The sequence below is a fragment of the Dasypus novemcinctus genome, chromosome 9 (genome assembly GCF_030445035.2).
Source record: "Dasypus novemcinctus isolate mDasNov1 chromosome 9, mDasNov1.1.hap2, whole genome shotgun sequence".
Lineage (NCBI taxonomy): Eukaryota > Metazoa > Chordata > Mammalia > Cingulata > Dasypodidae > Dasypus > Dasypus novemcinctus.
In genome coordinates, this window is record NC_080681.1 from 60,917,204 (window position 1) to 60,930,990 (window position 13,787).

The following is a 13,787-nucleotide window of genomic DNA, read 5'->3' on the forward strand; positions in this document are numbered from 1 at the left end:
TTATGCAAATAAAACCCACAATAGTTCATTACACATGTTCATTCAAGTCCAAATTCCACATTAGAGTCAAATGAGAATCACTGCCACACAAAGAACTTGTTAAGATCACCAAAGAAGAGGCTTTAGAAAGATAATAAAATTTAAAAGTATATTTAGAAAAAAGAAAAAGAAAGGTAATAGATAATGGTTAGTCACATTGGGAAGGGCTCATATTTAGTGGGGAAGGATTAGAAGAGAATCAAGAAAGAGAAAATGATGCTCCCTTCGGCAGCACATATACTAAAATTGGAGCGATACAGAGAAGATTAGTATGGCCCCTGCGCAAGGATGACACGCAAATTCGTGAAGCGTTCCATATTTTAAAAAAAAAGAAAAGAAAAGAAAATATAGGATGGATGGGTGTTTGCCCATTTGATCTTTTAAGAAAATGCTTGCTGAAATCCTGTCCTATATTTATCAATATTGCTGCAACATCCTTCAATTTATATATAAATATACATAAGTGTAAAAGCATTAATCATTTATAAACTATAAATTCTTCCCTGAAAAAAAAAAAAAGAAAGAAAAAATGAATGGGAAGTCAGAGATGAAAAAAAATATTTAAGTATAGTGTCAAAAAAGTGGCAGAGAAGGAAATAGGTATTGGGTGTTATTGTTAGCAATTTTACTCATTATAAATTTACCCATTTCAGGCTTCAAATTATTACTAGTACTCTGAACTTTGTAGAAGTAATCACTTGTTCATCCTATGTTCATATCCTTCCGGCTTTCATAGACTTTAGAATACATCTCCTGATCTCTATTTTTCAAGATAAATTCTTTTATAATTTTAGTCTATGCCATGCAGTATTCCTCTCTTTTGACTGTTTAGCTTGATTGCCTACTCTGACTTTTTTGAGCTCCACCATAGTTCCTGAGAGATACACCGAACCCTTGGTATGTTGCAGATACAAATGCATCATTTCATACAAGATGGGGCTGGGAGGCAGGTGGAGATGGGAGCATGAAATTCATCTTTTTAAAAGTCATGGTTTTCTAATATACAAATGTATTTTGGACAATGAATTAGTGCATAATTAATTAGACTTTATAGATATAATTAATGGTTTCCAAAACGAGACAATTTGAATTTCTAACTTTCCTATCAGAAGACAGAAAAAATATTTGCTTAAAAAATAAATCCCAATACTATATTTGTTACCTTGGTACTTTTCATCTCATTCAGGTCAACTATCTGATCAACAGTGAAAATTGGAAATAGAAAAATGCTGCTCTGTTCTTCTCACAGTACTAGCAATCAATCCTCTAAATTGTCATCTTACTGCCAAGTTTTTCTTGACCCCACTCATCTCTCTGTTTCCTGTTTTCTATTCCCCTTATACATCACAGAAATATTTTTGGGTTGTCATCATTGTTAAATAACTGAAATGTTTGCAGCTGCATTGTGACGTGTTATTTATTACCATTATTCATCTGTCAATTCTCATAATACCCATTTTTCAGTCTTTAATTTGCCTTTTATAACGCTGATTCCTAGAAGCTTTCAGCAGTTTTTCCCCCTTTTATTACAAGGAGTTCAGAGTTCTGATAATGGCCCCTTAAAGATGTTGAGAACTTAATCTCTAGAACTTGTGAATACATTACCTTACATGGTAAAAGTGACTTGGCAAATATAATTATATTAAAGAATATTGGGAAGGGCAATTATCCTGTATTATCTGTTTGGGACCAGTGTAATCACAAACGCCCTAATAAGGGAAAGAGGGAAGCAGAAGAGAGAAGAGGAGATAACAGAAGTAGAGGTTAACAGTAGAGAGGAGAAAAGATGCTCTACTGCTGCCAGTGAAGATGGAGGATGAGACTACAAGCCAATAAATACAGAAGCTATATTCTAGAAACCGAAAAAGGCAAGGACACAGATTCTCCTTCAGATCCTCTAGGAGGAATACAACCTTGCAGATTCATTTTAGACTTATGACCTCCAGAACTTTACTATAGTAAGTGTAAGGTGTTTTAAGCCACCAGGTTTGTGATCATTTGTTGCAGGAGCAATTGGAAACAAACACATTGTCCCAACAAAAAAAGGAATCCCAAATATCTCATCTCTTTACATATTAAAATTGAGATAAGAAATTAGAATACCACAGTTGAAGTGGACTTAAATAGTGTCTCATGATCTTAATTAAATATTTTCTGTTATTGCTCTTCTACTATTACTGAAATAACGTGTTCCAGCTAATTGTTCATATTATCATGTTGGTTGAGAAAACCAAAGACTTTTATCCATTCTATTATCTCTTGATAAGTAAATTAAAACCTATTTGGTAGGTTCAAGGGGAGGAGGAGGGAAGAATAGGTGGAACACGGGGTACTTTTAGAGCATTGGAATTATTCTGTATGATCTTGCAATAATAAATACAGGTAATTATATATTTTTCCAAAATCTTTAAATGTGAATGGTGCAAAATGTAAACCATAGTGTAAACCATCAACCATGATTAGCAGCAATACTTCAATATTAGTTCATCAATTGTAATAAATATACCACACTCATGTAAGATGTTATTAATAGAGAAAAATGTGAGGTAGGCATGGGGAATATGGGAATATATGTGACTTTTCCATAACCTAAACCTTCTTTGAAAACATAGTGGGAAAAATAAGACACTGGGGAAACATACAGAAGAAATTGTCAATATACATAAAAGATAACAGATTTTACAGTGATGAAAGTCAATGGAAACATTTTTTTTTAAATTTATGTTATTATTTGACTTTGTTTTGGAGGAAGGTTTTATATTGCAGAAGGGTTGCAACTGTGGCAGGGGGATCACTGGTGTGGGGTGTCAGTGGTGGGGGGATGCATGGAGATGTGTGTTCCTGGGGCATACCTCCATGGAATATGAATGTGTTCATGTAGTCATGGGGTATTGTCTTGGTGGGTGGAGACCCACACAATAACCAATAAAACTATTGAATTCCCATCCTGGGGAATCCTGTTACATTCTCTAATAGAGTAGCAGCAATCTCTAGAGTACATGAGCAGTACCTAGCGAAGGAGGACAGACCAGTATGCCAGGCCCTTGATATCGATGCTTGTACTTATGAACCTTGTTCTTGTGACATTGAAACTTAGCCTAATAATACATATTACCTTTTGAAAGTCTCCTTGTTGCTCAAATGTGGCCTCTCTCTAAGCCAAACTCAGCATATAAACTCACTGCCTGATTCCCAGGGATGAGCCTTCCTGGCACCAAGGAATTATTACCAAGCACCAACTAGCAGTACTTTTGGAAAAAGACATTGACCAATGGGGAAATATTAAATAAAAAATGAGTTTTTATGGCCAAGAGATTTCAAAGTGAGTCAGGAGGCCATTCCAGAGGTTACACCTGTGCATGTCTCAGGAGGTTCTCACTGACTGCCACAGTAAACAGTGTCTCAAGCAGGGGTGCTCCTGAGAGCTCTAGAGCCATCTAGACAATATAAGCAGGGCAGAAAATCCCAGGATATTAGTACCCTGTCAGTGGGACTTACCTTAGAATATATAATAACATATCTCCCCAATGTATCAGAGTTAAAACTCATAATTTTCCTACATGTAGTTCTTCTGCCCCTTTTATTTGAACCTATAATTAGCACTATCATTAAATATATGTCCCACAGAATTAAATCTTCTGGTTCTTCATATGCCAGTTGAGCCCTGAATCTCAGCAGAGTTGCAGCCAACACCTACATTCCAGTTCACCAGATTCACTGAAGACAATTAACAAAAGGATGATGATGGACAACACCCAACCCAAAAAACAGAGAGCATCTACAACTACAAGCAAAATAGTCCATCCATCTGCCCCATGGGATCTAAGTCCCCAATCAATTGGAAGCAGAGTGGCATCACCATCCCCAAATCCTCAGGATTGAGGAATGAACAAACATAAGGGGGAATGCAATTAAGGACTAGAATAAACTTATTATTATTCCAGTAATGGAAGAACTTTTATCACTGATATAAAGACAGTGGTCACCAGAGTTTCTGAGTAGAGGGAGAAGGAAGAATAGGTATAATATGAGACACTTTGGGGACATGGAATTGTTCTGTATGATATTGCAATGACAGACACAAGACATTATACGTTTTGTCAAAATCTATAAAATTGTGTGGTACAAAGTATAAAACACAATATAAACTCTAGACCACAGTTAGTAGCAATGCTGCAATATGTGTTCATAAATTTTAATAACTGTACTGCACTAATGAAAGTTGTTGTTAATGGGGGGAAATGTGGGAGGGAGAGGGGATAGGGTATATGGGAATCCCCTATATGTTCAATGTAACATTTATGTAATCTAAAGCTTCTTTAAAAATAAAGGAAAAAATGCTTAAAAATAAAACCTCTTGAGAATTAAATACTTGGAATCACGAGTCTTGTGCGACTAAATTCCACTTACACCTGTTGATCCATAAGAGCAATATAGATTTTGTGGGGAAAAAAATGTCGTGAAGTAAAAATGTTTTTTCTTTCAGTCAAATAATGTTGTAAAATTGAAAAAGTATCAAAAATTTAATATCGCCAAAGTAATGCATTAGTTAAGCCACACTTCTTTCAACATCATTCAAAATGGAATTCTGTTTCTTTGATTTCAACATAAAACGTACAGTTTCTTTGGAATTTTTTCCAATTTAATCCCTAAGAGAAGAAAAGGAAAAGGGAGAGAAGTTGGAAAGCAAGAGGGAGGATGATGGACAAGTAGGGGGAGAGAGATAAGAGGAAGGAAATAATGATCACATTCACATTCTCAGAGATAGATTAAACCTTCAAGTAACATAGTTTCTATTTACTCCTATACCCAACCAATGGGAAAGTTGTGGTGAAGGAGATGTCCCCACACAAACCAAATGTTACCAAAGAAGATACATGGTAAATCTACATGACGCCAAATCATCTGGTCACTGCTTTTTCAGTCATCATGTCTAGCTTGGGTCCAGATGTAAGGAAATATTTAAGAGTTTTCAAAAGCTAAAGGAAATGTTATCCCCCCATTCTGCTTACCTTACTTCTACCTCTCCCACATCAGTTTTATTTCCACAATAAGGCAATAGGGTAACAGGAAAAAGGAAGAGGTAAGAAATTAACAATTTTTTTGAGTACCTATTAATCTCGGACAAAATGTAAGATGTTTTACATTTGTTATTTACATTTTATCTTCATAAAAGAGCTAACGTTTCTCAGCCTTTATTATGGGCCAAGACCTGTGCCTCATACATTACACACATTATCTCTATTCATGCTCACAACTGCCCTCTGAGGTGGTAGTATTGATATCCCCTCTTAACAACAAGGAAACTGAATCCTAGAGAGGTTAAGTAACGTGCCTCAAATCAAGCAGCTGGTAAATTGCAAGGCTGGAATTCAAACTTGTCTAATACCAGAACTTGAGGTCTTAACCATTGCTCTAAGAAGTATGTATTGTTTCCCCCTTTTTATAGAAGAGAAAATATGAACCAAAAGGAGATCAAGAAACTTAACTGGTCTTCAAATCAAAATTAGTTAATTCTGACTTCAAGATATTAACATGATAATGAACTTTATATTTGGAAGGCAGATGCAGTTCAATTTTTCAGTTGCTTTATAAATTGTGATAAAAAAAAACTACCCCTGTCCCCCAAAATTTCACTTGACAACCATTCCCCTTTCTCACATTCACTTGATATCCACAAATTGATGTAAGAATAAATCTCAGCATTCCATCTACCAAATAGGACCTACTAATTCACCCAAGGATAGGTTTGAAACAATGCAGTCAAAGGCTGAATTTGTAATAATTAAGCCTCTCAAACACAGCTGCACTTTCAATTTTCAAACACGCTCTTAAGTAAAATTTTACCCAAGGGATTATTTCTCTTAGATCCAAAGCCACTGACAGGACTTCACACAACCTTCTCTAATCAGAGTCTTAACATGTAGATCCATATTTCACAGCATGCCCCTCTGGCCACCTAAGCTGCATGGAACCAGCAATTCACAGATAAAACTGCACATACTGCATCTTCCTAGATCAGTTTTTTCCAACCAAGCCCGAAGAACAAAACTGATGTTGTGCACTTCTTTCTTTTCGCTAAGGCATATGTTCATACGCAAAACATACAAAAGCCTATTATGTTTTTGATCAAATCTTCTAATTTGGGCAAGTTGGGTGGGGCAGAGCACATCCATTTTGTTCCTACCACTCTTTTAAAATGTGTGTTAATTTAACCAGAGCTTGTCCCACAGTAAAAATAACTTCACATGTACCTGTAATACCTCACAACACTGGGAATATGAAAACAAAAGTTCAGGATAGTCATATGATCCTGGTGTGAATACAAAAGAAGCTACTAATTAGGAAAAACAAAGCCGCCAAGGAAGGAGCAGCTGCAGTAATTTGCTGTGCCTTTCTGGCATTATGGGAAACTGCATGCATTATCACAGTCACTTTTCACAGCATAGAAAGACTTCATCAGCTTAAGCTTTTCTTTTTCTTTTTTCTTTTTCCCCCCATGAATTCATCCACATTAGGCTAGGGAGAAGCAATTTTAAACATAAGGTTGAAATGCTGAATTTCAGAAAATAACGTTTAGGAAGTGGGCTTTGACAGATTTTGGAAACTTGTTTCACTAATTTTCAATTAGAGTCAAAAAGTGTTTAGTTGCAAAGTTTCCTTTCCATTGATGATAATTCAGGAAAACTATTATCTTACTTGCTGAGCTGGGGTAGGAATGCAGTCTTGGTTGACAATAAATAGAACAAAAAAATGGGGAGAGGGGTAGAAAATAAGGTGAGAAGTAATGTTTCCAGCCGAACAGAAGTAACGTGTTTATGGTAGAGATCTAAAACAAATGAAGAAACCTAGTGAACATTCGGCAGGTCACATTCCCTTAAGATGTGAGAGGGGTGGATAGCTAGCTGAGGGTGGCAGATTCAGTAGCCCTGCTGAGTTCTCCCATATCCTAGAAAGAAGGTTATTATCATCTGAGCCAACAATGGGCAACTTTTTGTTCAGAGGACGTATTTGGACAAGCCCCATCCCATTCCACAACTGTGGGCATATAGAGCTTCCCTCTTGAGACACACCAAACTGAGTGCACTTGAAGTTATTATGTTTCTAAAACTACTATATTCAGGGAAGCACGAGCTCACCCATTCCACCACACAGGGAACTATGCTCCCTCTGTGCCTGCTATTTTCCCACTTAAAATGAGATCTTTGTTAAATTATAGGGTGTCACACACATAATTTTAAATAGCAATATGTTATTTGAACTAAAAGACAGCTCGGGATTGAGTTTTCCTATCTCCCTCTCCGCCCTGATGAGAAGGCCAGGTGGAAAGCAGGCCTGGCCAGTCAGTCTTGCATAGTTGGCATGGAAAAAGAGGAGCCTGTCTTTCAACAACTGCTTTCAACAAATAATAGCTGAGCCAGGCAGTGTCACTGTGACCCTACCCAAAGGTAATGAGGCTGGAGGCTGAATATGGAATATGGTGAGTAAGGCTGAATTCCAAGGCTGAGCCAGACAAATATATCCAAAATAGGCAGTCAAACATGCAGCCTGGGGAGAATACTGGGAACTGAGATAGAAGGGCGGTAGCAGATTGAAGTTCATGGACAAAAGCCCACCTAAATGAATTTGGCAATCAGTCGTTAATGCCCTTTGAAAGATTTTTACCTGTTTTTGGCACATTCTTGTGAGCGTGTGTCACAGTCATTTGAGGAGCTGGAATATGATAATAAATCACACTTTTTAAAATGCAGTTGGATCAGATAAGCAGCTTATAGTGTAAGTTAGCAATTTGAGCCCATGTAGTTAATTCTCCGCCCTCTTGAATTCTCTTTGAAAGGATCAAAGAAATATAAAAATTAGGAAAACATCTGTACCAATAATGAGAATCAGGAGCTGTGCCAGGAAATCAGCCTTTTTGTTGTAAGCAACTGAGATTTTGGGGGTTTGTTTGTTCCAACGGCATATTGATATGCTATTTTTTAAATGATCAAATCAATGCAATAAAACAATTTGTACAAAGGTATAGAAAGGAATTGGAACTTTAACATTAAACTAATCACAGTGGTAGCTCTGGAGAAGTAGAAGGGAATGGTGCTGAGGATGGTGGATAAAAAGGACTATTTCTTCTATTTAAAAAAGACTAAACAAATATAATGGTAATAATAGCAAATTTGGGTTGTTGGTAAAGGGTATTTATTATATTATTCTTTGCAGTGTACTATATTTTCAATATATTATAATTAAAATTACAAACAAATGCAATTATATACATTCATTGAAGATAATTTGGATATATATAAAATCATGAAGAAAATTAAAACCACCCATAGTCCTATCATAGGGAGACACTGAAAACACATGCGTATATATATATACATATGTACTGTTTTTTAACAAATCATCTGTACTGATGCACATTAATGAAATATAAATCCATCCAAAGTATACAATTAATGATACTTGGATAATCACAGAGTTGTGAATTCATCACTTCCATTAATTTTAGAACATTTTCATTATTCCAATAATAATAATAAACGACAAACAAAACTCATCACCTCTCAATCTCTCCATGCTTCCCCTGCTGCATATGCACTATTTTTATAAAAATAATTTTATGAAACTGGGGCCTTATTGTACAGTCTATGTCCTGCTTTTTTTCCTATTAGTTAAATATTCTTACATGGCATGATTATTTTCTTGAAAAAAATTCCTATAAAAGCGGATTAAAAAGTTCCTATTTCCCTCCATCCCACTATTGCCTACTGCTATCATTCTCTCTTATTTTTCAATTTAATGAGTGAAAAACAGTCTTTTTTCATTACATTTCTTTGATTATTCCTTAGGTTGTACATTTTTTTTCATGTATATGTGGCAATGTAATATTCTTCTGTACATCTGGTAGTGATCAGCTATTCTATTTGCCTAGCCACTATGCCTTTTTCCAAGGAGGAACTACCCTTCTCCTTTCCCACATGGTTCTGATGATATTGACACTCAAGTTGCCTTGCCCACCCCCAATTACAGGAATAAGCATGTAATCCCATTGTAGTCCCTGTGATATGCTATTCTCTGACTATGGTGATCAGTCCAAGGGTGAACCTTTGCCCCAACCAACACCACTCAGAGGATCTCCCTAAGATTTAATTTATCAATGCCAGGGTATGACGGTGGATCATGGAGAGATCTTTTTCCCCTCAGATTTCATGAGCATGATGTGAGCCAGAACTGTTCGTGGCTTTTCTGGCTGAAGAGAAGAGCATATCTGCATTAAGAGCCAATGAGGCCAGCCCTCAAGAAGAGAATGAAGAGATGGAGAGAGAAAAGAACAGTGCACAAGGCCTTTAAACTCCTTTATATAACCACATGTAAGCAAATTTACTCCTGAACTTTTCATTAATTTCTTAAGCAAGGACCAGAGATCACTGGCAGTAATTTCAGAATACTACATGTCTCTTTGGAATGCCAGCATCACCTTGCTGATGCCTCAATTTTGGTCCTCTCCTAACCTCAAAATTGTAGACCAAAAATTGCTATTGTTCAAGGAAACCCATTGTATCACGTTTGTTTTAGTATTAGGAAAACAACTCCCTATACTGTCAAACTCAAATTGCTTCAAGTTGGATGTTGTAGCAGTTCAATATTATATATGAATTCCAAAAAAGATATTGATTATGCTTGTAAACTGGTCTGTTCCTCTGGATATGATACTTTTTTATTGTATTAAATGCAAAGGTTTTTTGTTTACCTGATTAAATCAAGATTAGGGCTTTGATTCAACCACATCATCAGGGCATGGTCAGGGTTGAGTACCTGTCCCCTTGGTGGGCTATATAAATGGACACTCACTCAATAAGACACTCAGGAGAATACAGGAAAAGATACACAGAAGAAAGTTAGAGCTCCATAGACAAAGCAAAGGAGAGAACTTTGATTCTGAGGTTGGAGAGAGGTGAGCCATTCTCCTGAGAGTTTGTAGCTAAAGAGACCAGATCCCTGAGCAGCTGTGAAGGCCCAGAAAGAAATAAGCCCTCCAGCCAACAGCTGTGGTCAGAAGAAGCTGGGCCCATGGAATCTTAAGAGGAAGAGGAAGGCTGAATCCTCACAGATATCACTCACCATCTTTCTTCAACACATGGCAATGGACGTTGGGTGAGAAAGCACCTCTTATGGTACCTTGACTTGGACTCTTTATGACCTTGTAACTGTACCCCAAATAAATACCCTTTTACCCCAAATAAATACCCTTTATAAAAGCCAACAGATTTCTGGTAATTGCATCAGCAACTCTTTGGCTGTTTAATACAGATGTGGTTTCCCCAATTGTCTTTTTGTTTAAGGTTCCTGAGTGAACCCCAGGAAATAATCCCTTTCCCTGTCAATATCATGTCTAATTAATTAAGTAGAGATCCAAATCAAGATCATCTCCCAAATTAGGAATTATTTTCCTTCAAAAAGGATTTCACACACCAGAAAATTATCTAAGGTTTAACATCCCTAAATGAACATGCCTTCAAAAATTAAGTTCCTGATACATACATATCCTAACCCCCATGTGTCAAACTACTCAAATAATGGTCATATTTCTCAGTGACAAGGACCAGGCAAAATATCATTTCATTCTTCTAGGGATCTAAGAGGATGAGTGAGGGTACCTTCTATCTACCTGTACCATCTGCCTTTTAAATCACCCTTCAATGAAAGACATGATAAGTGAGATAAAAAACACATTAGGCAAGCAGATGTGGCTCAAGTGATAGAGCTTATTCCTGTCATATGGGAGGACCTGGGTTTGATCTCTGGGACCTCCTGAGAAAAAAGAAGAGCAAGCATGCCCACATGGTGAGCCAGTGCCCACATGAGTGCCAGCATGATGAGCCAGTGCATGCGTAAGTGAGTCATGCAGCAAGATCATGACGTGTCAAAAGACAGGCAAGGGGGAAGCAGACTTGGCCCAGTGGTTAGGGCATCTGTCTACCACATGGGAGGTCCGCGGTTCAAACCCCAGGCCTCCTTGACCCATGTGGAGCTGGCCCATGTACAGTGCTGATGCACGCAAGGAGTACTATGCCATGCAGGGGTGTCCCCATGTAAGGGAGCCCCATGTGCAAGGAGTGCGCCCCATAAGGAAAGTCGCCCAGTGCGAAAGAAAGTACAGCCTGACCAGGAATGGCGCCACACACATGGAGAGCTGACACAGCAAGATGACGCAACAAAAAGAAACACAGATTCCCATGCCGCTGACAACAACAGAAGCGGACAAAGAAGAACACGCAGCAAATAGACACAGAGAACAGACAACTGGGGTGGGAGGGGGGAAGGGGAGAGAAATAAATAAATAAATCTTAAAAAAAAAAGACAGACAAGGGGAGAGTCAAGATGAAGCACAGCAGAAACCAGGAACTGGGGTGGCGCAATTGACAGGGAACTCTCTCCACATCAGAGGTCCCCAGGATCAAATCCTGGTGAATCCTAGAAGAGAGAAAAATGAGAAGAGAAGACAACACAGACAGCAAAACAAAACAGGGTAGGAGGAGAAGAAGGGGGAAAATAAAATCTTAAAAAAAAAAAAAACTTTAGAGGGCACACAACAGCAGACTCAAAATGAAAGAAGAAAGAATAAGTGAAACAGAAGAAAGAACAGTTGAAACTGACAAGCAAGAAGAAGAGAGAGAAAAGAATGGAAATAGTTCAGCAGGGACTCAAGAAATTGAATGCTAACATGAAACACAACAACATATGTGTTACAGAAGTTCCAGAAGGAGGAGAGGAGGGAAAGGGGGCAGACTAAGAATTTGAGGAAATTATGGCTGAAAATTTCCCTGCACTCATAAAAGATATGGACTTACATGTCCAAGAAGTGCAGCATACCCCAAACAGAATAAATTCAAATTTATCTACTCTAAGACACATATTACTTAGAATGTCAAACATCAAAGATAAAGAGAAAATTGTGAGAGCAGCAATGGAGATCACATACAAGGGATGCCCAGTAAGACTTACTGCAGATTTCTCATCAGAAACCATGGAGATAAGAAGACAGTGGTGTGATACAATTAGAATACTGAAAGAGAAGAGCTACCAGCTGAGAATTCTTTATCCAGCAAAACTGTCCTTCAAATATGAAAGTGAGTTTAAAATAGTCACAAATAAACAGGAACAAGAGAATTTGTTAAAAAAAAAAAAAGAGTCCTTTTCAGGAAGTATTAAAGGGAGCCTTACAGCCCAAAAGAAAAAGACAGGACAGAGAGGTTTGGAGGAGAGTATAGAAGGAAAGAATAGCAGAAAGGATAACCAAAAGAGTAAAAAAACAGACAAAAATAAGATATGACATATGAAAACCAAAGAATAAAATGGTGGAAGTAAATAATACATTTACAGTAATATCATTGAATGTGAATGGATTAAACTCCCCAATCAAAAGCTGACAGAATGGATAAAAAAACCATGAGTCATCCATATTGCTGCTCACAAGAGACTCAACTTAGATATAGGGGTACAAATCCACTGAAAGTGAAAGGTTGGAAAAAGGTACTCTACATAACTGAAAAAGAGCAGGGATAGATATACTACTATTAGAAAAATTACACTTTAAATGCAAAGAAGAGATAAAAGATACAGAAAGCCATTATATATTAATAAAATGGACAATCCACCAGGAAAAAGAGATATCTCTACAATAATAGTTGGAGAATTCAGTGCACCGCTAACAGCCTTAGATAAAACAATTAGGCAGAATATCAACAAGGAAACAGAGAAATTGAACAATATGATAAATGAGCTAGACCTAATGGACATATATAAAACATTGCATCCTAAATCAAGTACGCTTGGATCTTTCTCCAGGATAGACCACATGTTGGGTCACAAGGCAGGTCACAATAAACATAAAAAGACAAATTATAAAAGCACTTTCTCAAATGATAATGGAATGAAACTAGAAATCAATGATAGATGGGAAAGGGAAAAATTAGAAAATGTGTGGAGGCTAAACAACAGACTCCTAAACAATCAGTGGGTCAAAGAAGAAACTGTAAGAGAAATTAGTAAATATACTGAGATGAATGAAAACAAGAACACAACTTACCAAAACTTGTGGGATACAGCAAAGGCAGTGCTAAAAGGAAATTTTATAGCCCAAATCACCCAAATCACCCATATTTAAAAAGAAGAAATAGCTAAAATCAAACATCAAACTGAACAACTAGAGAAACTGGAACTAGAGCAGCAAGCCAATCCCAAAGAAAGCAGAAGAAAAGAAATAACCAAGATTAAAGCAGAAATAAATGAAATTGAGAACAAAAAAATCAATAGAGAAAATCAACAAAACCAAAAGCTGATTCTATGAGAAGATCAATAAAATTGACAAACCCTTAGCTAGACTAACAAGGAAAAAAAGAAGAGAAGATGCCAGTAAATAAAATTATAAATGAAAGGGGTTAAGTTATGACTGACACACAGAAATAAAAAGGATCATAAAAGGATATTAGGAGAAACTGTGTGTAAACAAACTAGACAGCCTAGATGAAACAGACTAATTCCTAAAAATATATAAACAACCTAGTAATACATGGACTCCACAAGAACTACAAGAACTCAACAAACAAATCACATTTAAAGAGATTGAAACAGTCATCAAAAGTCTCCCAACAAAGTAAAGTCCAGGACCAGATGGCTTCACAAGTGAATTCTACCAAGCAATTTGAGAAGAAAAAACACCAACCCTGTTTAAACTCTTCCAAAAACTT

At 36.9% G+C, this 13,787-nt stretch overlaps 1 non-coding gene across 1 annotated transcript; it reads left to right on the plus strand.

The window, feature by feature from the left end:
• The first annotated feature begins 255 nt into the window (after positions 1-255).
• On the plus strand, positions 256-362 carry LOC111761989 (U6 spliceosomal RNA). Its single transcript, XR_002795209.1, has one exon. It is a non-coding gene; the product is annotated as a U6 spliceosomal RNA (small nuclear RNA).
• Positions 363-13,787: the final 13,425 nt, after the last annotated feature.